The sequence below is a fragment of the Orcinus orca genome, chromosome 8, assembly GCF_937001465.1.
Source record: "Orcinus orca chromosome 8, mOrcOrc1.1, whole genome shotgun sequence".
Classification (NCBI taxonomy): Eukaryota; Metazoa; Chordata; class Mammalia; order Artiodactyla; family Delphinidae; genus Orcinus; species Orcinus orca.
The window spans coordinates 84,865,884-84,891,968 of NC_064566.1; the positions used below are offsets into that span (position 1 = coordinate 84,865,884).

Sequence of the window (26,085 nt, forward strand, 5' to 3'; positions counted from 1 at the left end):
AGCTTGCTCTAGAATGCAAGTCAACACCCTGCTTCGTTCATCAAGAAAGTCTTGCCTGTTAAACCAAACAGTATATCTAGTGGACATATGATTTACATTGTGAAGCAACCACCTTATCTTACAGAATGGCAACAGTTCTCCACCGGCAGCCAGGCTGTGACTCCACATTTTAGACCACTGTAAAGAGGTGTGTCTTTATCCTAAGAGCAATGGACAGTCACAGAAGGATTTGAAGAGGAGGTGGTGGTGCCTGCGTCATGGAACATGGATTGGAAGGCAGCCAGAGTCAGCAGAAAGATGACGAGGAAGTGTGTGTCTGAACCCTTACTTTCCTGGTGAAAGAAGAGGTATCCTCTTCAGGTGAGAGAGCAAGGACACAGAACAGAGTCTAGTGGGACATGAAAAGAGTGGAGAAAGAGTCATTCTTAACAGCCATAAGTAAGGGAGTAGAAAAAAGAAATGGTCACCACATGTCAGTTAAAATAAGACAGGCTATGTTGTTGACATAGCTCTGTGACTGCATCTAACAAAACGCATTGCTCTGAAAGCAGGTCCAGAGAAGACGAATGTTAGAGATGAGCAAAAAACATCTCCACTGAGGTTCCATGGGAAGGTAAAATGGCTTGGCAGTCTAGGTATAATGTTGTCATGATGGACCAGCAGTCAAGTACAGGGAATCAGAGGTAAAATGATAAACTGTATTCTAGTCAAACTTACACTCACCAGAGCCTGGAAGGAGGAGAGCCCGTGTCTTATACTGCCCAATAGCCATGTCCCTCCCAGGTCAGGTACCTGCAGCAAAGCCCAGGCATCTTGTCTTGGGCCGGGCATGCACCTGGCTTGTCAGAGGGTCCCAGAGGTGCTGTGGGGAGGCAGCTTTTGCTCACCATGTTCAGGGAAGCTAGAACACACCAGATAATGAAAGGAGAACCAAAGCCACTATTAAGACATAATTCAATGTAAGGAGGGAAGAGATGATCAGGCAAGCCTTGAGTGCCAGACAGAAAATAGGGAAGCTCGAGGAAAGCACATTTTAAGTTAATCTGTTACATGATTAATTAATATGATAAAGCTTCCCTGAGCTTCATCTGTGGGCAGTAGCCACAAAGTGCTAGTAATGACTTATATGGAGAATAGACGAGAAAGTTCCAGGAGTCATTAATCAGCACTTCCTCTGTACCAACACTGTGCTAGGCATAGGGAATATAAGGATGAATGAGACACGGTGCCTGGCTTCAAAAGGCTTAGAGTCTATGGAAGGAAAACTATCTAAAAGGATGCTTATCATTGGGGACACTAAGTATTATGATACAGGGATGTCAGGGAGCAGAGTAGTGAGGCACTAAAGAAGCAGCAGAGGGGCTTCCCTGGTGGCGCAGTGGTTGAGAGTCCACCTGCCAATGCAGGGGACACGGGTTCGTGCCCCGGTCCGGGAAGATCCCACATGCCGCGGAGCGGCTGGGCCCGTGAGCCATGGCCGCTGAGCCTGCGCATCCGGAGGCTGTGCTCCGCAACAGGAGAGGCCACAACAGTGAGAGGCCCGCATACCGCAAAAAAAAAAAAAAAGAAGCAGGGGAGGAGAGATGAGGGTTAGGGAAAGAAGGGCTCCTAGGGAAGCTGGCCCCCAACCTGAGACTGGGAAAGAAGCAGATGTCAGCTTACTGAAGAGCAAGCAGAAGAGGAGGGTCTTAAGTAAAGAAGCAGCATCTGTAAAGGCCCAGGCAGGAATGATGGAACATCAAAAACTACAAGCTGGTCCACATGTCTAGAGAAGACATTCAGGAAGGAATGCAGCCAGAAGGCAGACAAAAGAGGTAGTCCAATCGTAAAGGAGCTCATATGCCAAGCTGAGGAACACAGATCTGATGCTGAGGACAATGAGAAATATGCAGCTTTCCAGGAGGCAGTTTGATGTATGGAGACAGCTATCTTTTTTAGAAGACATCACCCTGGAGGCGGGAAGTTAAGCCTGAACAGGAAATAAGATCACCCAGAGAAACTGTGAAATGTCCGAAGGGGTGGACGCTGAGGATGGGAAACTAAAGAACACCTACATTGAAACTGGGTAAGCAAGAGACACCCAAGAGTGAGACTGAGAAGAAGGAAGTAGAGAGGGATAAAAACAATAACTTACTTGATGGAAAACACAGAAGAGGGAGCTTTAAGAAGACAGGAGACAACTACATTAAGTGATGCTGGAGACTAAAACAAATGGATATAGCAACACAGAAATCATACTCAGAAGGATTACCACTCTCACCACTTACATTCAACATAGTTTTGGAGGTCCTAGCTGCAGCAATCAGAGAAGAAAAAGAAATAAAAGGAATCCAAATTGGAAAGGAAGAAGTAAAACTGTCCCTATTTGCAGATGACATGATACTACACAAAGAAAATCCCAAAGAGCCACCAGATAACTACTAGAGCTCATCAATGAATTTGGTAAAGTTGCAGAATACAAAATTAATACTTAGAAATCTGTTGAATTTCTATACACTAACAATGAACTATCAGAAAGAGAAATTAAGGAAACAATCCCACTTACCATTGCATCAAAAACAATAAAACACCTAGGAATAAACCTACCTAAGGAGGCAAAAGACCTGAACTCCAAAAACTATAAGACACTAATAAAAGAAATTGAAGGTAACACAAACAGATGGAAAGATATTACATGTTCTTGGATTGGAAGAATCAATATTGTTAACATGACCGTACTTCCCAAGGCAATCTATAGATTCAATGCAATCCTTATCAAAATGCCAATGGCGGGGCTTCCCTCGTGGCGCAGTGGTTGAGAGTCCGACTGCCGATTCAGGGGACACGGGTTCGTGTCCCGGTCCGGGAAGATCCCACATGCCGCGGAGCGGCTGGGTCCATGAGCCATGGCTGCTGGGCCTGCGTGTCCGGAGCCTGTGCTCTGCAATGGGAGAGGCCACAGCGGTGAGAGGCCCGCGTACCGGGAAAAAAAAAAAAAAAAAAATGCCAATGGCATTTTTCACAGAACTAGAACAAAAAATTTTTTGAATTTGTATGGAAGCACCAAAGACCCCGAATAGCCAAAACAATCTTGAGAAAGAAGAACAGAGCTGGAGGAACCATGCTCTGATTTCAGACTATACTACAAAGTTACAGTTATCAAAACAGTATGGTCCTGGCACAAAAACAGACATATAGATCAATGGAACAGGATAGAAAACCCAGAAATAAACCCACACACTTATGCCAATATACGACAAAGAGGGCAAAATTATGCAATGAAGAAAAGACAGTTTCTTCAATAAGTGGTGCTGGGAAAACTGGACAGCTACACGTACAAGAATGAAATTAGAACATTCTCTAACACCATATACAAAAATAAACTCAAAATGGATTAAAGAGCTAAACGTAGGACTGGGTACGATAAAACTCCTAGAAGATAACATAGGCAGAACACTCTTTGATATAAATCACAGCAATATTTTTTTGGATCCATCTCCTCAAGTAAAGGAAATGAAAGCAAAAATAAACAAATGGGACCTAATTAAAGTTAAAAGCTTTTGCAAGCAAAGGAAATTATAAACAAAATGAAAAGACAACCTACTGAATGGGAGAAAATATTTGCAATGGATAGGATCAATAAGGGATTAATATCCAACATATATAAACAGCTCATAAAACTCAACATCAAAAAAACTAACAACCCGATTAAAAAATGGGCAGAAGAACTGAATCGACATTTTTCCAAAGAGGAAATGCAGATGGCCGATGGGCACATGAAAAGATGCTCAACACTGCTAATCATCAGGGAAATGTAAATCAAAACTACACTGAGGTATCACCTCACTCCTGTCAGAATGGCTATCATCAAGAAGAGCACAAACAACAAATGTGGGCAAGGATGTAGAGAAAAGGGAACCCTGGTACAGTGTTGGTAGGAATGTAAGTTGGTGTAGCCACTGTGGAAAACAGTATGGAGGGTTCTCAAAAAACTAAAAATAGAACTACCACATGACCCCGCAAGTCCACTCCTGGGTATATATCCGAAAAAAACAAAAACACTCATTTGAAAAGATACATGCACCCCAATGTTCGCAGCAGCAGTATTTACAATTGTCAAGATATGGAAGCAACCTAAGTTTCATCAAGAGATGAACAGATAAAGAAAATGTGGTACATATAACCAATGGCATACTACGCAGCCATAAAAAAGAATGAAATTTTGCCACTTGCAGCGACATAGACGGACTTGGAAGGCATTATGCTAAGTGAAATAAGTCAAAGAAAAACAAATACTGTAGGATATCACCTATATATGGAATCTAAAAAATACAACAAACTACTGAATATAATAAAAAAGGAGACTCACAGATATAGACAACAAACTAATGGTTGCCAGTGTGGAGGGGGAGGAGGGGGCAATACAGGGGTGGGGAAGTGAGAGATGTAAACTACTGGGTATATGATAGGCTCAAGGATGTATTGTAGAACACAGGGAATATAGCCAAAATTTTGCAATAAATGTAAAGTAACCTTTAAAAATTATATAAAATTTTTTTCAAACAGAAATCATACTGATAATTGGAAACAATTTAAATGTCCATCAACAGGAAAATACACATATAAATTATTGTATTTCCCTACATGGGAATCCTACATAGCAAGGAAAGTACATGAACTACACAGATCTTTACGTGTCAGCATGGATGAACCGAGCAAAGATAACACTAAATAAAGCAAGTAACAAGAGAAAACGTAGTACAATACTATATGCTGTTTAAGAATACTTAAAAATGTTGCCTAAATATAAAGATATCCATGGCAGTGATGGAGACCAAGTTCAGAAGAGTGGTTACCCAGGGTCAGCTGGGGAGTAGCTGTGTTTGGGAAAGTTGTCACACCAGGCTCTTCAACAGGAATGGTAATGGTTCACTTCACACGCTGACTGGAGGACGGAGGAGTGTCTGCGATATTATAATGTGACCACGCTGCATGTAAAAGCCATTGCTGACCACATCTAGGGGATCTGATGCGGGGGAGCTGGTAGTGGGTGGAGGCATCCAGAAGGTGGCGGTAGAAGAGGAACGTTGTACACGTAACGCCTAAGGCCTGACCAGAGGACGACCACTGTTCTAGAAACTGGATACAAGTCCAACTTCTACGGCCAATGTTAAAAGACAAACTGAGGCATATTTAAAATTTTAAGTGTTTATTTGAGCAAAAATAGATTCAATTCAGGCACCACCAAAGCGGAAGTGGTGAGGAGCACTCCAGCCACAGGAGCTGCAGAGATTTTTATTTTAAAAGGGCAGAAGCAAAGCAAGGAAATTACTGACTTGCTATAGCTTTAAAGCCTAGTTGGTGGTTTGTGACTGGTTGTCCTCAGCGGTGTTCCTCACCCTGAGGCGTTGACAGGCTTAGATTTTGGTTGGTTTACGTAGGTGGCTGCATCACTGGAGCTACCACAGGCTAACGGCCTCCTTGCAGGGTTAATTTACTAACACCAGTCGTCTGAGTCCTTCCTGTTACTCAGTCACTTCACTTCCTATGCCTCAGTTTCTCTTCTGTAAAGTGGATATTCAGTAGTAAATTCTCTGTGGAGGTGTCAGTACAAAACAAAGTGATTATTAGTAACCACGATCATGTCCTGAATGCATGGAACATGTCACCGTTTGCCAACCACCGTGTCAAGTCAGTAGAAACTACAGAAATTAAGAGCTCTCCGCAGAAATTCACACAGCCGTGCACCAGGTAACGGACCACAGGCAGACGTTCATTCAACTTTTCACGTGTCCCTCACAGAGTGCACGCTCTCTCCTGGGCGGGGCGAGCACAGACACTTATCGGGAGTTTAACTACTTTTAAAATGCGCTGATACAACCATGTCTCACTTTTGTTTGGATGAGTCAGCAAACGCTTTTTGGAAACCCCAAATTCTCCACACCTCCTACCTGTCGCACCGCCCTAGTCTCGGAGCTCCCGCCCCTGCTCCTCAGGCCGCGTCCCCTTGGGAGGCGGGGCTGCGTGGTGACGCACGGCGAGTTCGCTGACGTCCTCGAGCCCCGCCCCCACGGGGCCGCACGCCGGCTTCAATTTCAGCCCGGCGGCGTGGAGGCAGTTGAGGTCGGCGTCAACTGCAGATGTTGCGGGCTGGAGGCGGAGCTGGAGCGCGGCATCAAGGGGCGGGCCTAGCTGGAGCCGGTGGAACTGCGTCTTCTGGCTGCGACGCCGTTCCTGCGCATGCTGCTGGGCCGCAGCCGCCGGGCGGTGGGCGCCCAAGGGGCTGGGAGGCGAGCCGTGGCCCCCAGGCAGATGTGGGCATCGTATCCGCAGCCAGGCCGCGTTCGGGCCATGATCACTCGGTGAAGCTGCGCCGCGACAGAGCGGCCAACTTCTTCTGGCGTTGTGAGGACCTGTGCGCGTTGCAGGATTCGGTGCCTCTGCCCGCCGTGCGCGCCTCCCTGCGGGAGAGCCTGCTGGACTTTAACGCAGACAGCCTCCGCGGGGTTGACTGGGCGCCGCTCCTGAGCACCGTCTGCCCCTGATCTGTATCCAGAGCTTCTTCCAGCCACGGCTTGGCGAGACAGGTTTGTAGTTCCCGCTTCCGTGGTCTCTCGTGTGGGCGCTGTGAAGCGGGGTTTTAGATGGTGCAAGGTGGAGGGTGGGCACTAGAACCGGCAACCAGTGCCCGGGTTTGCGTGCACTAGACGGGGCGTGAGGCCTAGGACTCCTACCAGCTCCGTGACCCCGGCCGAGTGCCCTAAAGCTTCTAGGTCTCAGTGTTGTCATCTGTATCATGGGCTTAACAGGACCCGCTCTCTGTGGCGGTTGCATGGACTCACTGTTAATGCTTCTAGACTCTACAATGTAGAACACTTAGCACAGTTTGGAGCATCGTTAATTGTTCCACAGATGTTACCTGGTCTGTTGAATGACTTTGTCTGGTACAGACCAAAGCGATTAGGAAATTGATATATCCCAGCTTCATTTCCTTTCCGTTAAAACAGGGCTCGGGAAAAAAAATCTTTTTTTCAATAGTCGTATCATATAGTGGAAAGAGCACCGGTGTGAAGGCAGCTTAGGGTTTAAATTCCAGGGTTTATGCTCTCTGTGGCCTGGGCAGGTTACTTTTGCACTACAATCCCCACACTTGTAAAATGACATTAAAAACCACTCTTTCTGTGGGTTCTTAGAATTAATTAAGCAGGTTATGTGTGTAAAGTATCCTGGCACTTGAATGAGTTGTCAGAACCAAGGGCTGCTGGAGACGATGCTTCTGCCCTAGGTAATCTCCCCTTCTACTGGGCGGCAGGTAAACACAAGCACAGTAGTCAGTACTCTGGAAGAAGTGAGTTCTGGTGCTACAGAACACAGAATCTTTTTCTTTTTAATTTAATTTTTATTTTATTTTGGAGTATAGTTGATTTACAATATTGTGTTAGTTTCAGGTGTACAGAAAAGTGATTCACTTATACATATATCCATTCTTTTTTTTTTTTTTTTTGCTGTACACGGGCCTCTCACTGTTGTGGCCTCTCCCGTTGCGGAGCACAGGCTCCGGACGCACAGGCCCAGCGGCCATGGCTCACGGGCCCAGCTGCTCCGCAGCATGTGGGATCCTCCCGGACCGGGGCACGAACCCGCGTCCCTTGCATCGGCAGGCGGACTCTCAACCACTGCGCCACCACGGAAGCCCCTATATCCATTCTTTTTCAGATTCTTTTCCCATACAGGTTGTTACAGGATACGCAGTAGAGTTCCCTGTGTTATGCAGTAGGTCCTTGTTGATTATCTATTTTATATATAGTCGTGTGTATATGTTAATCCCAAACTCCTAATTTATCCCTCCCCCCCCACCTTTCCCCTTTGCAGAGCACAGAATCTTGGAAGGGAAAGTTCAGGGTAGGCTTCCTGGAGGAGGTGCCATCCTTTCTAAGGATATGTAGAAGCTCCTGGGGTGGCAGGAGGGAGCAGTGTGTGTCAGAGTTTGAGAAATTGTAAGAAAATATGGCAAAACTGAGGTACAGAACTGGAACTCAGGTTTTTGGGAAAGAAATGAGAGTTGATACTGGAAACCTAGTGGGGACAAACAGAAAGGGGCCTTGTTTGTCATGTCAGAACTTTGGATGTTTATCCTGAAGGCTGTGGGAAACACCAAAGAACAGTGAAATGGGATTCTGGTTTAGAGGCTCACTCGGACCTCCATGTGCAAGGCAGTTGATTGGGTGCAGGGTGAATTGTAATCTAAGTGTCACACTTAAGTTATAAAAGGTGGGACTGGATTTTGCACATCTGAGAGAGAATGGGTGAGGCCTGGTGACCAGTTAGAAAAGGGAGGGCAGCAAGCGTGGGTGACAGTTTACAGCTGCATCTTTTTGTGAGATACAGAGCACAGTAGAAAGGGAATGGAGGTGGCGAGAGGATCTTACTTAATCTTCAGTGCTTTAGAGGGGCCTGATAGACAGGTCTGGACCCAAGGTACAGACCTGGGCTTTTGGTGGGGACAGGTGTTTGAAGGCATGGTAGAGACTTAGGTTATCCACAAGAAGGTCCAAAGAATCATAGGTCTGAGAGTTTTTTAAGTGGGTATATTTGAGGATGTTTATAAGGTGAGAGAAAGTAGCCAGCAGAGGAAGGTTGTGAAGATCTAGGAGAGGAAACGATTGTTCATTTGTTTTCAAAAAGCTGAATACTTATCGTGTGCCTGGCCCTTTTCTAGGATCTGGGGTTCACATCATCTGTTATCTCTTCTGCAAGGACAGTTCAACTCATCCCCTGGTGAAGAGAAGTCAGATTATTCTTTGCATCCCATTCAGGTGTAAGAACTGTTCTGTATCTCTGAAGGGACTTTACTTAACCAGAGTAATAAGTTAGAAATCAAAAGAAATTAGAGCTGGAAGGGACCTTAAAGGCCACTGTACTTAATTTTGCCTAATGTTTTACATTGAATGTAAGAAAAATTTATTGCAGAGCCCATTCTCTTCAGAGTTCCTTCACTGAACCTTCTTTATGTCTTGCATCCAGTGGGTCTAGCTTGTGATTTTGACCTCCTCCTAAATTTGCTTCTTCATCCATATTACATTTTGCCTGGCAGAAACTATGGCAGAAGCTCCTGGGTGGTTTCACAGCTCCTGGGCTCAGTTCCTCTAAGTTCATCTGCCTACTCGGGTTGAGTGATCTGCTAACATGAAAAGATACGCCTAAAATAATGCTGCTAATGGCTTGCCCACACAGAGTTAGTGTATACTAGCCGCCCAGCGTGTGCTCTGCACGGAGGCATGAGTCTGAACTGTGCTTGGCCCAGCCTCATGGGGCTCTTTGGCCCTGAGGAAGGGGAACTTTTTGTGATCACTCCCTTTATCTAATTGGTCCTTCAGCAGCGGGGCGCCTTTTTCTAATCAGCGGAGGCACCCTTACTCAGCCAGTGGTAGCCCCAGGCCTCATCACCTGTGGGATACAAGCCATGCTCTCTCCCAGGCTTGCTTCGGCCAACATCTCTATTTTCATTTATGTCTCTTCTCACACTGGGACCCCTGGCCTTTAGTCATCCCCACCTGCAGTATTTACAGTGTGCAGCAGTTGTTAGGCTTGAGTGTCTTTGCACAGGTGCTCCCTCTGCAGTTAAGGCACTTCCTCCTCCAACTCTGCGTAGTCTCATCTTTCTAGATTGTACTTCAGGGTTATCATGAAGCCGTCACTTAATATAACTTTTTACCTCCATAGGAACCTCTGTGCATAAAGGTTATGGTTCTTTATCTCATGTGATTGAAATTTTTAGTTTATACATGTCCCTCCTTAATGAAGGCGTTAAGGGCAGGAGTCGTTTCTAATCCTTAGCAGAGCAGATGCTTTTTTTTTTTAGATGCTTTTTAATGATGATAAAATGTATGGTTTAAATCACTCATTTTACAATAATTTTGCTTTAGGTTCTGGCAGAAATAAAGTTTACAGAAGTCGTGTTCCTGCGATAAGAAATAAAGATGTGACCTTCCAGTTGTGTAAAGCTCTTAAATGTTGTGTAAGTGTGTCGGGTGCGCTAAGGAACCTGGAGCTAAGTGGGCTAGTTCTGAGAGAGAGAGAGACTTAACTATGTTAACAAAGGTAAGCCTTCACTGTGTCCTGCCAACATTTGATAGTTGCTTTTGGGGCAAACTAAACCAGTAAAATTTTAAACTCTTCCTCCACATTAAAGGGATTGAATAGATTGGCCACTTTGGTGCACCTGTGTCCTGTGAATTGTCCAATTGGAGTTGGAGGTTTAGAAAGTGAGGTTCAATCTTGTTTAAGTCTCTTCCCATCAGGCTGGTTTCATGATTTCCTACACACCATGTTACTTCCTGTCTACCTTTTCTTGGTGTTGTTCATGCCTGGATTGTCTCCTATACCTGCTCAAACCTTGGTCCATTCTCACTTGTACCATGAAAGTTTGTCATGCTGGATACTGTCACAACTAATTTTACTTAAGTTTGTGTTAAGCCACAAACCGCACATTTTGTATATTTTCTGTTTTTTTGTGTTCGTCTATATTTTTATGGTTTCTCTTCAAGAAGTATTATGGGAAGGGAAATAGCAAGATGTAAAGAGCAAAAAAGTCATCATTCTCTTTAAATTGTTAGAACATCTATCTGCAATCTTAATTATGATGCACTGTGGTATGTGTTAAAATAGGAAATATATGTAACGTCCCATAGGAGCAGCATACTCAGTGGTGTTAGTAGGGGTGTGTCATGGAAGTAATCACAAAGCAGGTGACTGTTGGTTGGGGTCCTGAAACATTAGTGTGTGTTCCCTGTGTCCAGTAGCAGTCTGGAGGGGTCAGGAAGCCTGCCTTTCAATTTGAGGGAACAGAGAGTTTGAGGTCCTCTCTCTTATATTGCTCTAGTATACTGCATAGCACCTAATAAAATACTGGGTTTATAGTTGACGTTTAAATCGCTGATTGATAATCAAGATTGGGGTGTATCTTTAGAAATGAAAATAGGAAGAATCTTATGCTTTTTCTTTTTTTCTTTTTTTTCCTATATCTGAAAAGGTATGTAGTACTTTGCTGAGTGGTTGGGAATAAAGTTTGCAGTATTCAGTGTATTCAGTTTTAGTATCTAAATAGAATTAATCTGTTGCTGTAAACTGGAATAACACTTTGTTACTGACAAGTTTTAGAATGCATCTGTTCGTCAATTACCTGTTTGGGAAGATTGTAATTAATGATTTTAAGAATGTGGCTATAAACCTCCAATTGAAGAAAAGCAAATAAGTTAAGATTGACAGATGTATAGGCTCTTCATCTTATTGTGTGTGTGGCTTTTTTTTTTCCCTTTAGTTATTTGTCAAGGTATAAAGAATTCTATCACACTTAAGTTAAGTAAACTTCACGGGGTGTAATCTGACATGGCAAGGAGCAGATCACATGGCCTAGATCTTAAAGGTGATTTTATGTTTAAACTTTCATGAAAACATGTGATTGAAGCACATTAATATATTGATATAGATGGCAGTTAATTTTTGTCTTTTGATACATGTGAGTGCAGCTTTCATTTTGCTAAAAGAATATGACCAGTTTTCAGTTTTGGATTCTACCATTTAGTAAAGACAGTCCACTTAATTTTAGAAATAAGAGATTTAATATATAATACATAATATTACTTTTATGTATTTTTAGTTACTGAAAACATTTATTGTAGTACTGTGAAGAAACTATGCCATTATAGTCTTCAAGACTTAAATGAATCAAGTGTTTATTAGCTGCTGTAGTTTTTAAACTAATAAAAATCAGTACATCAGCAACTTGTAAATATAGTTTTTAAAATAATGCCTTAACAACTTTACAGTGGTTATAATTACTATATTTCAGCCTAACGTTATTTAATAATTTGACATGAAGCCTTTTTAATAGTTCGCTGGTGCAGATCAGAGATAGGTAAACTATGGCTGGTGGGCCAGATCTAGCCCGTCACCTGGTTTTGTAAAGAAAGTTTTTTTGGAACATAGTCACACCCATTGTTTACATGGTAGTTATGGCTACTCTCACCCTACGCCGGTGGGGTAGAGTAGTTGCAACAGAAACTGTAAAGCCCACAAATCTGGAAATGTTTAAATTTAGATTTTAAAAATTGAAAAATTCTTTGAACCTATACAGGGCAAGTCCATTGACCCCTGAGGTAGAAAACAGTCAAGAACTTGGGTGCCGAAGCCAAATGGCCTAGGTTCAAATTCCCTTTCTCCCATTTCATAGCTAGTGACCATGGGCAAATCACTTAACCTCTATGCCTCATTATGAGGTTTAAATGAACTCATTTGTATAAATAGTGCTTGGCACATACTAAGCACTGTGTAAGTGATTGCTGTTGATTCTGCTTGGAGCTTTTATAAGTTATTGTTAATAGAAAAATGACACTAATGATTTTCCTTTTAGAGTGTCAAAGGCACTTTGAGTCTTTTATTTTTTCAAGAATGTAATAAGACTTTTTTCATTTACAGTCAGTGTTCCCTGTTACCAAAATTTACTTTATGAATATAAAGAATTGAATGTCTTTAAGACAGTACTTGTGCTTAGATGTCAAACCATTATCTTCCCAAGGCACATCAAACTGGCTCTGCATAGTCCAGGCCTCTAAAGCTTGTGTGCATACCCTAGGTATCATGTGTATCCATTTTGTAAATATAGTTTTTAAAATAATGCTTGGGACTTCCCTGGCGGTCCAGCAGTTAAGACTATGCACTCCCAATGCAGGGGGCTTGGGTTCGATCCCTGCTCAAGGAACTAGGTGCCACATGCATGCCGTAACTAAGAGCCCACATGCCACAACTAAAAGGTCTGGCATGCAGCAACTAAAGACCCGGCACAGCCAAACAAACAAACAAACAAATAAATAAATGAATAATTTTTTAAAAAAATAAGTAAAATAAAATAATGCCTTAGGAGTTAGGAAAAGAAAATATTAGAATGTTTTTACCTTTGTATTATTTTTTAAAAATCTGTGTAGTTTATAATGTACATAAATTATATGTATGGAACTTTGTGTATATGATTTGTTAATAAATAAGATGCATATTAAAAAGTTTTCTTATGGTTTGCGCAGTCAGGTGTTTGGAGGCCATTGGAGGACAGAATGGTGAAATCAGCAAAGATAGAATTTAGAACCAATTCCCTGACTTAGAACATAATGAAAATAATTCATAGACTGTAATTGAGTTGTCCAACTTTACATAAGTGTTCAAAAACAGGACATCCAGTGGCTAGAATCTAATCACTGACCGACTAGAATCTGGGTCACTGGACTCGAAAAACCAGAACTGACTGTTTAATTTCTCAGGTTGATGCTCCTGGCATATATGCTTGATATGTGTGTGTGTAAATCTCTGACATAATAAGCCATACTCAGTAGGCACACCCTGTTTCCTTATTCAAGCATCTTAATTTCATCCCATTAAATCTTTGAAATATCAGACTATCAGAAGGCACGAAGAAACCTGGGCTGAGAGTCTTCTTTCCAGGAGACCTGATCTTGACTCTATGGCTGGTTTGAGGCGCATCACTCTGAACTGCAACACACTCATTGGTGACCTGGGTGCCAGTGCTTTGGCAGAATCTCTTAGTGAGGATTTATGGCTTAGAGGTAAATTCTAAAATTGAAAATATTGAATTTTTAATATGATATATGCTTAGCTTTTGGCATGATACTGTTGTGATAGGAATTTTTTTAAGCCTCATTTTTCTGATAGCTTTTATGTTGCTTTTAAACTTTCTCTAAGAGTTGCATATATTCTTTACAGAAAATACAGAGTAACAAGAGAACAATTACCTATAATTTTAATACCCAGACATAATCACTGTTCATTTTGGTGTATATACTTTCAGTCTTTTTTTTTTCTATAAATATATTTGTACACTTAGGGATTACAAAAATAGAATTGTAGTATACTTGCTATTTCATATTCCTGCTTTTTTCACTTAATGATGTATCATGTAGTATTCCATCGTATTGATGTCCCATAGTTTAATCAATTCTTTGCAATTAGATTTAGACAGTTTATTTTTCCCTGTCAGAAACAATGTGAATACATTGTATATACATCTCTGTGTCCATCGGGATTACTTCTGTAGAATAAGGTACTAGAAGTGGAATGACTAAGTGTGACATATTTTTAAGACTTTTCATACACATTGCCAAATTACCACCCAGAAATGCTATGCCAATTTGTAGTCCACCCCAACAGTGGATGTGAAGCCTGCCTCTCACAAACACTGGCTTGTAGCACTTTTAAAAACTGTAAAACTACAAAAATGAGTACCTCTCCCTTTTTTATGCAAGTAGGATTACTCCAAATTTTGTAACTTTTTTCAGTTAATTTAGTATGAGCATCTTAGCAAGTCAGTAAATTTGCATCTACTGCATCATTTTTTGTGACTGTTCAGTGTTCCATTATATGAATATGCCACAGTACACATAGCTTATCCATTCTTGTATATAAGCTATGTCCAGTTTTTCAGTTACAAATAGTACTCTGATATATATCCTTACCTATATCTCTATTTCTTTTGGTTAAATTCTTAGAAAGAGAGTTGTTGGATCAAAAGGGTATAGACTTTTTTTTTTTTTTGGTATGTGGGCCTCTCACCGCTGTGGCCTCTCCCGTTGCGAAGCACAGGCTCCGGACGCGCAGGCTCAGCGGCCATGGCCCACGGGCCCAGCTGCTCCACGGTATGTGGGATCTTCCCGGACCGGGGCACGAACCCGCGTCCCCTGCATCGGCAGGCGGATTCTCAACCACTGCGCCACCAGGGAAGCCCGGGTATAGACTTTTTAAAGGCTTTTATTACAGAGTCTTGGCTTAATCTGATAGGAGAATAACCACATGTTGTTTTATTTTGTATTCCTTTGATTTACTGGTGAGGTTTACTGGCTGTTTGTATTAATTTGGCTAGTTGGTTAATTATACCCTGTGTCCATTCTTCTGTAGTGAGAGTTTGTAAGGGTTGTATCATATCCTGTCAGATCCATATGTCTGACTTTCTATTTCCGTGTGTCGTGGGGTGTTGAAAGACTCCAGTTATTTTAATGTGATGGTCCACACAACACTTAAAAAAAAAAACTCATGGTAGTTTCCTTTCATGTAATATTTTTTAACATTTTTTAACATTTGTGATGATCCCTTTTGTTTAAATGAGTGTTGCTCAGCCCCAGAACGACTAGAATTCATGATCATTTGTTCTGATTTTTGTCTGACCTTTTACGGAGAGAGTTCTTGACCATCATACTTTCATGATAGGTTTTTAGTATGTATTCTCTATTCACACATTCTTCAAATTTATTATTATTTGTATCCTCTTAGACTTGTCTTTTTTGTTCTAAAACTAACAGTTATTACATTTCTTCTATTTTTGTTTTCCCCTTTTAACTAGTTTCATGTGTGATTTGGAGCTCAAGATCACGATCAAAAGAATGCAGTGCATTTCTGAGCTCCACCAGTTTTTGCTTGTAAGGTTTACACTGCCACTGCCGCCGTTGCTAATTATGAACTGAGATTCATTTTGTGATGTTTTTTGCTCATAGGTTATATACAGTAATTCTTCAGTTCTGTAATTGTAAAATATGTTGGATGATTTATTGGTACTAAAGGCAGGGTTATCATTGCACATCCAAGAAGAGGTTTTTAAATTGGATTATGCATTATGTGTGTGCATATATGTTTCTGTTTTTTTCCATACCCAAAATTACAAACCTGCCATGACTTGTCTTGTGCAGGACTCTTCCACACGTGAGAAAATGAGAGTTGTCTCTATGTTAAATCTGTATAGAGTTAGCAAGTGACCTTTTGTCTTTTATCAACAGCACTTGATCTGCAGCAGTGTGGCCTCACCAATGAAGGACCGAAGGCTTTACTAAAGACCCTTGAAACCAAATAGAGCTCTGCTCATTCTGGATATAAGAAAAAATCCACTTGTTGGTATGCGGTTACTTTTTTTAATTGATAAACACATAGCAAAACAAAAAGAATTTGTTCACATATTGACAATTTTTAAAACTTAATGTGTTTAACTTTCCTCATCGTATACAATTGTCCCAATTGTCCCTTGAACAACTTGGGGGTTAGGGGTGCAGACCCCTACGCAGTTGAAAATCTGGGTATAAGTTTATCGTCAGTGGTTCCACATCTGTGGATTCAACCAACCTTGGATCGTGTAGGACTATAGTACATATTTACTGAAAAATATCCATGTGTCAGTGGACCCGCGAGGGTCAAACCCATGTTGTCAAGCATCAACTGTACTTTTCTAATGTTGCACTCCCTTATGTTTTTAGCAGATAATGTACTAATTAAAGTGAGTTATACTTGTAAATTGTTCTTATCTCTACTCTGAATAGAGGTGAACCTAGATACTAAGCCTGCTTCCACCAAGAGCATTATTTCCTTCTTGTGCAACCTCTGAATTTTTGCAAGGAATACTTTATTCATTTGTCAGTTTCACAAGTAATTTTTTTAATACCTTCTGTGTGCCAGATACGGGTTTAGGCACTAGGGATAAAGCAGTGAACCAGACAGACAAAAGTCTTGCCCTCATGGAGCTTACATTCTAATGAAGTAGTTCAGATAGAAATGAGTAAAGAGATAAGTAATATAATTTTAGACAGTAGGAAGTGGAAAAATACCTTAATGTAAGGAGAGTGGGGGGGGCAGGTAGGACTCCATTGGATAAGTTTGTTAGGGGACAGCTTCACTGGAGAAGTGGCATTTGAATGGAGACCTGAATGAAGAGAGGAGCAAGCCATGGAAGAACTGGAGTAAGCACATTCCAGGACAAGGCGGCAATGCATATGCAGTCATGTAGGTGGGTGGAGTATTTAAGGGAAAGCAAGGAGGCCAACATGGCCAGAGTACTGAGTGAAGAAGAGTGTGGTATGACATGAGGTCAAGGAGCTAGCCAGGGGTCTGCTTTTGTAAAGTCTTGAAGGCTGGAGTAAAGATGTGGATTATTCTAAACGAGTAGAAGGTTTTGAAGTGGAAAAAGGCATGATCCAAATAGTATCTCAATAAGGTGACCTGGTATAGAGAATAGACTTGGGGGGATAAAGAAGAGAAACAGGGAGACCAGTTAGGAGACTCTCACAGTGGTCCAAATAAAGAGATGTTTATGGACTAGCTTAGGTTGGAAGTTTGGACCAAGTGAAAAGCAGTTTAATTCAGGTTGTGTTTTGAGGGTGTAGCTAACAAGACTTGCAGATAGATTAGATGTGGGGTATGAAGGAAATAGTAACAAGGAGACAAGTCGTTGATGATTATGTGTGCAACTGGGTGGTATCACTTAGAAGAAGGGGGCTGATGGGGAGCAGCTTTTGAGGGAATATCAGGACTTTGGTTTGTTATCTTGGATGCCCTTTAGGTATCTAAGTGTCTGGACAGTGCTCAGACTATACTTTCTATCCAAAGGTGTCCAAAGCCTCTTTAGATGCAAAATGTTTAAAGTTGACCTTTGCTGCTGCCAAAATAGTAGCCACTGGGGCAGTCTGCAAGGTGGCATCTTAGGTTTCTGAGGAAGAAATTAGAATACACAAAGGGGGAAATAAGTGTATAATTACATAATATAGATTTCATATTTAATTTTATGGGAAAAGCAGTAATTAGTTGGCTTTTGGTTTTAAATGGAAATAGCCACTCATTGGGAAATAATTACTCTAACTTCAATTTATTTTATCTAGATCATTCTGTGATAAAAGCAGTTATCAAAAAAGTCCTCCAGATGGAAGGAGTGCCAAGTCAGAGGTATATAACATGTTTTAGTTCTTTCGGAAGAATTCTCTTTAATGGCTTGTTTTTTTTCTTTCTTAAAAGAATATTATCAAGGTACTTTCTGCCATCTTAAAACTAAGTTTTTAGTCACATGAAATGGCTTTTCTGTTTTTGAAAATGTTGTGTGATGCTTTAATTTAGGTTCCCAGAAATGCAGATTGAAAACCTTTATTAACTTAAAGTATCTTAATTTCCAATGAAGATCAAACCCTCATAGATTACCTGTGACTTAAATGGCATATTTATTATTTCTCTCTCAGTACCGGTGGATAACTTCTCCATCGGTGAAGGAACCATCTAAAGCTGCTAGACAGAAAAAGAGAACTATAATTTTGGGAAGTGGTCGAAAAAAAGCTACTATTAGAATTGGTAACTTTTTCTTTTTTTTAATGCTACTAGAACTTATACCCCTTATGTTTTCCGATGTGCTAAAATTAAAATAGCCTTAACAGTTAATTATTTCCTTAATGGTAGCTGTTAATATTATTTGTGGTTCTTATGGAACACATCTAGGATGTTCCTGACACATAGTGTTTAATATGTATTAGATATTAATGATATTAATTTTAATATGATAAAGCTGTTGAAGTGATCAAATCCATATCTGAGGTCACCTTTTCTCACTTTCATGGGGATCCAGGCCTTAGGAAAGAGAGGGAAGCATGTGATGTGTCTAGTGACAACCCCAAAATAAAATAAAATATGCAGAGCCCTTGGCGCTTTACAGATATTAATACATTTTATTATCTTCACAACCCTGTGAACAGACAGTGTTTTACAGCAGCGCAGACAGGTTAGGGTCATGTGCAGCAGGGAAGTGGGATCAGGCAGGATAAGAACATGGGGAGAGTCGGGGGACTGGTTCCAGAGCCTTTAGTAAGGAGACAATAAAAATCACAGATGATAATGACTGTTTTTTCAAAATGCAGGAATCAGTGGAAAAACTAGAAATGATCATGTTCAGAATTGTGATCGGTTATGTCTAAATATGTAAAAGTCAGTTACTTTCCCATTCTCCAGAAATAACAATAAAAAACAAGGAAAGATCCCATATGCAGTAGTCACAAAAATTAGTAAATATCTAGAAGTCAGTTCAGTGTTCGCCTGAAAAAGTTAGTGCAGAAGGATAGATGAAACATTTTAAACATATATGTTAACATTAATAAAATGTAATGTTAACATATGAACTATCAACATATAAAGCCACTGGCAGGGGGAAAGACAGATTGGTGGAAAAGTCCAGCAACTGGTCCATGTTTACTTGAGAATTGCATTTTAAATTAGACAATTTTAAAGTCTGACCTGACTTTTTGTCTAATTGACTGATTGAAGCATTGATAATTCATTTAAACAGAAATTAGATATTTGCATCACAGCATACACAGACCCTCCGCAGTCTGCAGTCCTGCCCCCAGCCAGGCACCCAGCACCCCAGATGCTGCAGAGAACTTGCTGGGGTCCCCCATGCCTTGGCAGAGACAGTTCTCTGCCAGATGCCCTTCCTTCGTCTCCCCTGTCCTGACCCCTCCCACCTCCCTTCCTCTGAAACCTTCAACCTTCTCTCCGTCAGAGTTACTTGCTCAGCTCTGTGCTTCCACAGCGCTTGTCCTGTGGAATTTGAATTCCCTCCACAGCCGTCTTGCTAGGTTGGGAGCAGCCAATTCCCCTTCATCTTTTTCTTCCTTCCCTCAGCCCCACACCAGGGACACTCTCGGGCACCGTGCAAATTTAATCTTCAGTTTCTACTTGTTACGACATTGTTGCTGTCATGGTACCACCTACGTTCACAGTAGTATGGATAAATGTGGGGGGGACGACTGTAAATACAGATTCTTTGTAAATCCAGGTTTCTAATTCTTCCCCTTTTTAATATTTTTCCCCTTAAATCACGTGTCCGTTTTGCTGCTCCAGCTCTATAATTGGACTGCCGCCTGGGGAACCTGAGGCAGCAGAATATCAAAGAGGGTAGACACTAAATTTTTAATGTAAATGTCAACCAGGATACCTACTACCTGTGCAAAGGGGGTCCCAGAATTCAGGCTCAAAGCCTATTACCAGATACTTGGTTTCCCTGCTTGTGTCTCTTCTGTCTGTCAATGTGCACTTGACTCCTATCAACTTTAACAGGAATTATGTGTGTGCCCTGAGGGACGAGCATAGCTTTTAATGGGGACTTCCTCACACTGCTTTTCTTTGTTGTTTACTTTTAATGAATCCCACCCTGTAGAAGTGGAAGAATAAAACAAGATGTGCTTGAGAAAATGGAGAGAGTTATTACATATTTTCCTTGTAATCCAGAATAGCATGTCAGCTCTTCTTCTGTTTGTCTCCTTTGGTTGTCAGTGGAAGATAATTTTGGCTTACTTTCCAAATCAGAAACTGAAGTCCAATACTAACGTATCCTAGATGAAACTTGACCCATTCATTTTTGAGAGTCTGTATGAGCCCTGTGCAAGGTGCTGAGAATAAAAAGACAAATTTATTGACTTCAGTAGATATTTACATAGCATTGAATGTGTTCCAGATGCTGTTCTGAATTTTATCAGTTATCTACTTTTGCATCATAGAACACTTCAAGACAGTGACTTAAAACCACAGCCATTTCTTTTGCTCAGGATTCTTTTCAGTCAGCAGGTCAGGCTGGGCTCAGTGGGGTGGTTTTTTCTGCTGGTCTCATCTGAGATCACTTATTCAACCAAAGTCATCTGGTGATCCACCTAGAGTCTAAATGGCCCCGCTCATCTGTCTGGCAGCTGGTGCTGGCTGTGGGCTGGGCCTGTTATTTCCAGCAGGCTAGCTCGGGCTTGCTTACATGGCAGTGATGTTTTAAGAGGGCAGGTATAGAAGCTGCATACCCCTTGAGGCCTCAGCTTGGAAGTTGCACAGCGTCACTCTTGTTGCAGTCTCTTGGTCAAAGCAAGTCCACAAGGCCAGCCCAGATTCAAAAGGTGTGGAGCACTACAACCCACCTCTTGCTGGGAGGGCTGCAGAGAATTTGTGGCCATTTAGTCCTCATATCAGAGAGGCACAACAGAGAGATTTAGTAACCTGTTCAAGGTCACACAGCTTGGGACAGTACAGTGTTTTAAGTGCTTTGAAAGCTGCTGCTCATTATTTTTAAATCTTACAGCCACTATTTGGACCAACTTATTTTTTTTCTCTGCAGCCTTGTAGAGAAAAGGCCTCATTCACATTGCTGTGTGGCTGCCATGGGTTGGAAGTTTCATATATGTTGTACCACTGAACTGTCATGACTAGTATGAAATGGAGATATTATTATTATTCCCAATGTTCAGATGAGGAAACTGAGACTTTTGGAAATTAAGTATGAGTCATATAAGAGAATGTTAACTCACTGTTCCATATGCAAGAGTAGTCTCCCTAAGTAAATTATAAATGTCCTGGCACAGATCTTTTTTTTAATCTCTTGTTTGCATCTAGAAAATGGTTTTTAAAACTTTTCTGTTGCTTTGTTAATGGCAGTTGCACATTGCAGAAAAATAGCTGGAACAAAAGACATGTTTTTCAGATGTCCAGTGGAGCCCCCAATAGAAGCAGGATGAATATTCCATTCCGCATTGGCAACACCAAAGGAGATAATGCTTTAGAAAAAAGATTTCTCGACAAAGCTCTTGAACTCAATATCATCTCCCAGAAAGGGCATAGGTGGTGAGTACTTGTCCCATCCAGAAGCTTGTCAGAGAATTGGTTTAGTTTTCAGACACTGAAGGAAACACATCTAGGAGCCTGCCCATCCTGGAGTAGCAGTTATTGTAACTAGCTGGGAAAGACCATTTGTTACGGGAGTTCTCCTGCTGCTGCTTACAGACCCCTTAGCACGATTCCACGGCCGAGAGCATGGTGGGGCCACACCTTCTAGGAGCTTTGGTCAAAATTTCCTTTGAAAATCTGCTCTGACAGCACAAAGGGTGCCATCCCAGCTCTGGTGCAGCTGGCACAGCCTGTTCAGTGTAAGAACAGACACTGTTGCTCCCCCGAACGTCAGAGAGAGTAGTTAATTCTGTCAGCTCCATGAAAGATGTACGTTCTCACGCATGAGAATAGCTGCCTGCTCCCTGCCCCCTGCACAGCAGGCTCATCGAAGAGTTGAGCTAACCTAGGTTCCATGTGAGCGTGACGGTCCTTCACTGCGTTGGAAAGGAATTTTCTAATGACTGAGATGTGTGACGCTCCTGGCCACCTGTGGGGGCTTTCAGGTGGGAGGGTGGACACGATGGCCTCAGGTGCCGTGACTCTCGCAGGAACTGGTGACGGGAAGGAGGGTCGCCTTGATGCTCAACCAGATGCTTCTGTTCTTAACGGCTGCATTGGTGGTTCTTCTGGGTCCGTGGGAGTCATTTGGGCCTCTCTGTATAATGCTGTCACCATCGAAGATGTCCAGAAGCTGGCAGCCTTCATGAAGCATTTTTTGGAGATGCACCAGCTATGAGCACATCCTAACCAATATACACTCTGCTCTTGAACAATGTACAAAATTGAAAGTCACTTGGGCATGGCTAAAAAAACTAAAGAAACACAGTATTTTTCTCGAATGAACATGCTTATGATAGATTTTCTTCTTTTTTCAGAGAACAGCAAAACATCCACAGCTATCCCAAGCTGTTGAAACTTAACCTTAATTCTGACTTGAACTGGAAGCTTTTAAAAAGTCTTCTCTTGCTTTTCTACCAAATTCCAACTACTGTAGTCTTTGCTGCTACTTTTTCTGCCTAGATCTCATATTCAAAGCTGCCTATGGGTTTAATTATATGCAAATTGCAGGTTATTATTTTTAGAGACACACAGACACACAGCATGGAGGATGGGTGGGGTCCTCTAGGTGCTGAATTTTGATCCTTTGCAAGATGACAGCAGTGGGGTCTTCTGAATTCTTTCTTTATACGGTTATTCTCATAAAGCGATAAAAGTGACATATGTTTATCTAGCAAGGTCTGTTTTTAACACCAAATACTTTATATCTGTATGCATTTATATCTCTGTGCCTTTATATTTCTAATAATACGGTTCTTGTTGGTATATGTTGAGACTTTGAGAATTTGTTAGGATCCCTGACCTTGTGCATTAGAGTGTTACGTTCTCAACTATTGTGTGCCTCCCCTTCCTCCTCCCCTTTCCCTTTTTAAGCTGCTTCACAAGATTTGGAAGCTCCCTGATTCACCACTACTTTCCTTTCAGTGGGTAGAAGAACGGTTGATTGATTGGTTGGTTGGTTTTGTTTTTCAGTTATGCTGTTAAACTAAAAATCTGTGTTAACTTCCCTTACCGTTTGTTCACGTGACTGTTCTCTTTATGGTGTTTGACCAGTGATGCTGTGAGTTCGGGAAGATCTTTGCTGAAGAGTCTTTTCCCCTATTGCTCATCCACTGTCAGTGTTTTATGTTGACCGTGTGAAGGACATTAAAGTCCTAAAACATCTAAACCTTTGTCAGTGAATTTCTTTTCATGCTTTTTAGACAGATTGTTCTTTTAAAAACTTTATTTTGGGAAAACTTGAGTCTAAAAATAGCATCTGTGAAGGGTATTTTGTTCAAAAAGGTGTAAGACTTGAGTCCTGTACATCCATGTTTTTAATGATTCAGCATACTGGTAGCTTTCTGTTGGCTTTTGGAATGGCCGTTATCAACAAACCACCTTACAACACAGCTCACGATATAAAGTTGTATGAACTTTGTCCCACTTAGGCTGGAAACATGCCGCTAGGACAGTTTTGAGCTATCTTCGTGTTTCGTTGGATTGTGTAATGAGGACTATACTGATCTTTCGTCCCAGCTCTGCACCAATTAGTTGAGTTAGTTGGGTTTCCTGCTTAGGGCTAAGCCTTGCCAGTCTTGGTTCTCTCATCTGTAAAAAGGAGGATTGAAATAACTCCCCCACTTATCTCAGGGATGTTTGAAGAGCTTAAAACGAGGGCTCAATGCAGGATGTGACTGTTTAAACACAGTAAATTTTTTTTTGTTTTTTGGGTTTTTTTTTTTTTGCGGTATGCGGGCCTCTCACTGTTGTGGCCTCTCCCGTTGCGGAGCACAGGCTCCGGACGCGCAGGCTTAGCGGCCATGGCTCACGGGCCCAGCCGCTCTGCAGCATGTGGGATCTTCCCGGACTGGGGCACGAACCCGTGTCCCCTGCATCGGCAGGCGGACTCTCAACCACTGCGCCACCAGGGAAGCCCTCACGGTAAATGTTTAAACAGCAAAAGCCGGCCAGTCCATAGACGCCATCCAAGTGTTCACATATAATAGTGCTCAGAGTCTATTTTTCCTCCTTCCTCATCCATTCATAGGATGGTTACAAGTCCCTGTGGTTTGTACCGGCCCCAAATCTCTTGAATCTCCACTTATTTCCATTCCCGTTGCCACAGCCAGCTCTGTCAGCCCTCAGTGGATCATTTCAGCAGCCTCATCTGCCCCCACCTTCCCCTACCAGCACAGCCAGCTGGACGATCACTTCCCCTTCATGCTCCTCCTTGGTTCATAAAAAAGCCCAGGCTTCTTAGCCCAATGGTCACAGCTTTGTGGTGTCTGGTCTGGCTTCTTCTTTCTTGTGTTTCTGGTTCTTGGAATGTGGCATGCATATATTCCCATGCTATGTCTGGTAAGCCTGGAGTTCCTGCCCCCGCTCAGCAAGACTGACGTTTCTTCAAGACACCTGCCAACCTCCTGACCTTGTTTGTGTCTCCTTCATTGGAAGGATGCGCTTTTCCTTTGTTCTTACAAGCGTGACCCTTTTATCCCATCACAGCACCTCCATTCTGTGTTTTCCTGTGCTGAGGGTGTCTGCTTACGTGCCTTCCCCATCAGAGCAAGGAACAAGCCCTGTTTCTCCACCTCCATCACCTTGCATCCTGCCTTGCCCTTAGGAGGAGCTCAACGACTATCTGTTTAATGAATGGAAAGGCAGGGCTTCCTGAATTTCGCAGCCTGCAGTAAAGGCAGAGGTACAATCTCACATATGTGGATGTTTTAACTTTTCAAAAGCTTACTATGTAATTTCATTTTTTACTAAACTTTAAAATCTTGGAGGGCTCCCAGACTCTTCTTTGCTTATGTGTGAAAGTGTTTGGAAAACGGTGAGCAACTGTGTTCATACCAGGACAAAGGGTAGTCACTGTTGTCTGGAGCACAGATTGCTGGAAGATACTCATTGAGCGAAAACCTTGACCTTTGAACGTCTCAAGTGAGTGAATGGACGCCAGTCTGCTGACCACGTGGAGAGAGGGGAAGGGGAGATAAGGATGCAGGCCCCGGGTCAACAGGCTGCGGCAGCCACGACTGGCCAGTCTTTAAGGTTAAAAGCAAGGTGGACAGACAGTTGTCTTTCAGCCCTTGGGAAATCTGTGTAAAGCTTGGTGACCTCATGTTCCTTTATATCCTCCAGAGTGTCCTTCTCTCAAGCTGATTTTGACTATTTTTCTCTTTCAAAATTTGACAACACATCATCATGTTAATACCACCTAAGTGAGAAAAAACAGATTTGTTCCCACGTTGCTTATGTTTACCTCCACACACTGCTTCATCCCCAACACTGCAGCTCTGTTCTTTGCCTGCACAAGAAACAAAATTGTTCTGTTCCACGGTAGTCTATGTTTATCTAAATATCTAATGCTGTCTTGTCACAACTTAGCAGATGCTGGAAGGTTTGGCAAGCCCTTAGGTGAACTATGTGATGTAACAAATAATTAGTCCCTTTTTTCCCTTTAGAGCTTAAGGAGCCACTAAGACCCCATAAAATGGACAAGACCCACTGATAGATGTCCAGCCCTGCCGAAGGCCCTTGCAGGTCTGGCCTTGTATCACTCTGGGATTAACGTTTGTTGTATCGTGTTCTTTGGAAGGAAAATAAAATGAGGAAGAATTTTCTCACATTTGATCAGACTGAACATAACTAAAAAGTGAAATGCTACTGAGTCTGCAAAGAAGTCAGTCACTTTAATTGCAAAGAAGATTCCCTGCCTCTGTTAGTAATTGGGCTCTTGGTAATTTAGAATCAGAATCCATGATAGGTTGTGATAAATTGGCTCCTTTTGGGCTAAAGAAGGTAAGTTCTAATTACCCCTGGATTATTCCAGAGTGGGTGGAAAAGCTTGATCAAGGAGATATTGGGAGAGAGCTGGGAAAGCTAGCAGTGAGCAAAGATTTCTTGAATTTCTTTTTAAGAAGCTTAAGAATAAAATAGTTCATTTGTTGTGACAAAAACAAGAAACTGTGGTATTTGAAATCCCAGAGCAAATTGGATTTTCTAAGAAAATAGGGAACTGGGCATATTAGAAAAAAGTCCTATAGTTACATTACAGAAATT

The 26,085-nt window shown here is 41.9% G+C and overlaps 1 pseudogene; it reads left to right on the forward strand.

Moving 5' to 3' along the window:
* The first annotated feature begins 6,072 nt into the window (after window positions 1–6,072).
* The window catches only part of LOC101275801 (centrosomal protein of 78 kDa-like), a 57,401-nt pseudogene continuing 37,388 nt past the window's right edge, over window positions 6,073–26,085 (forward strand).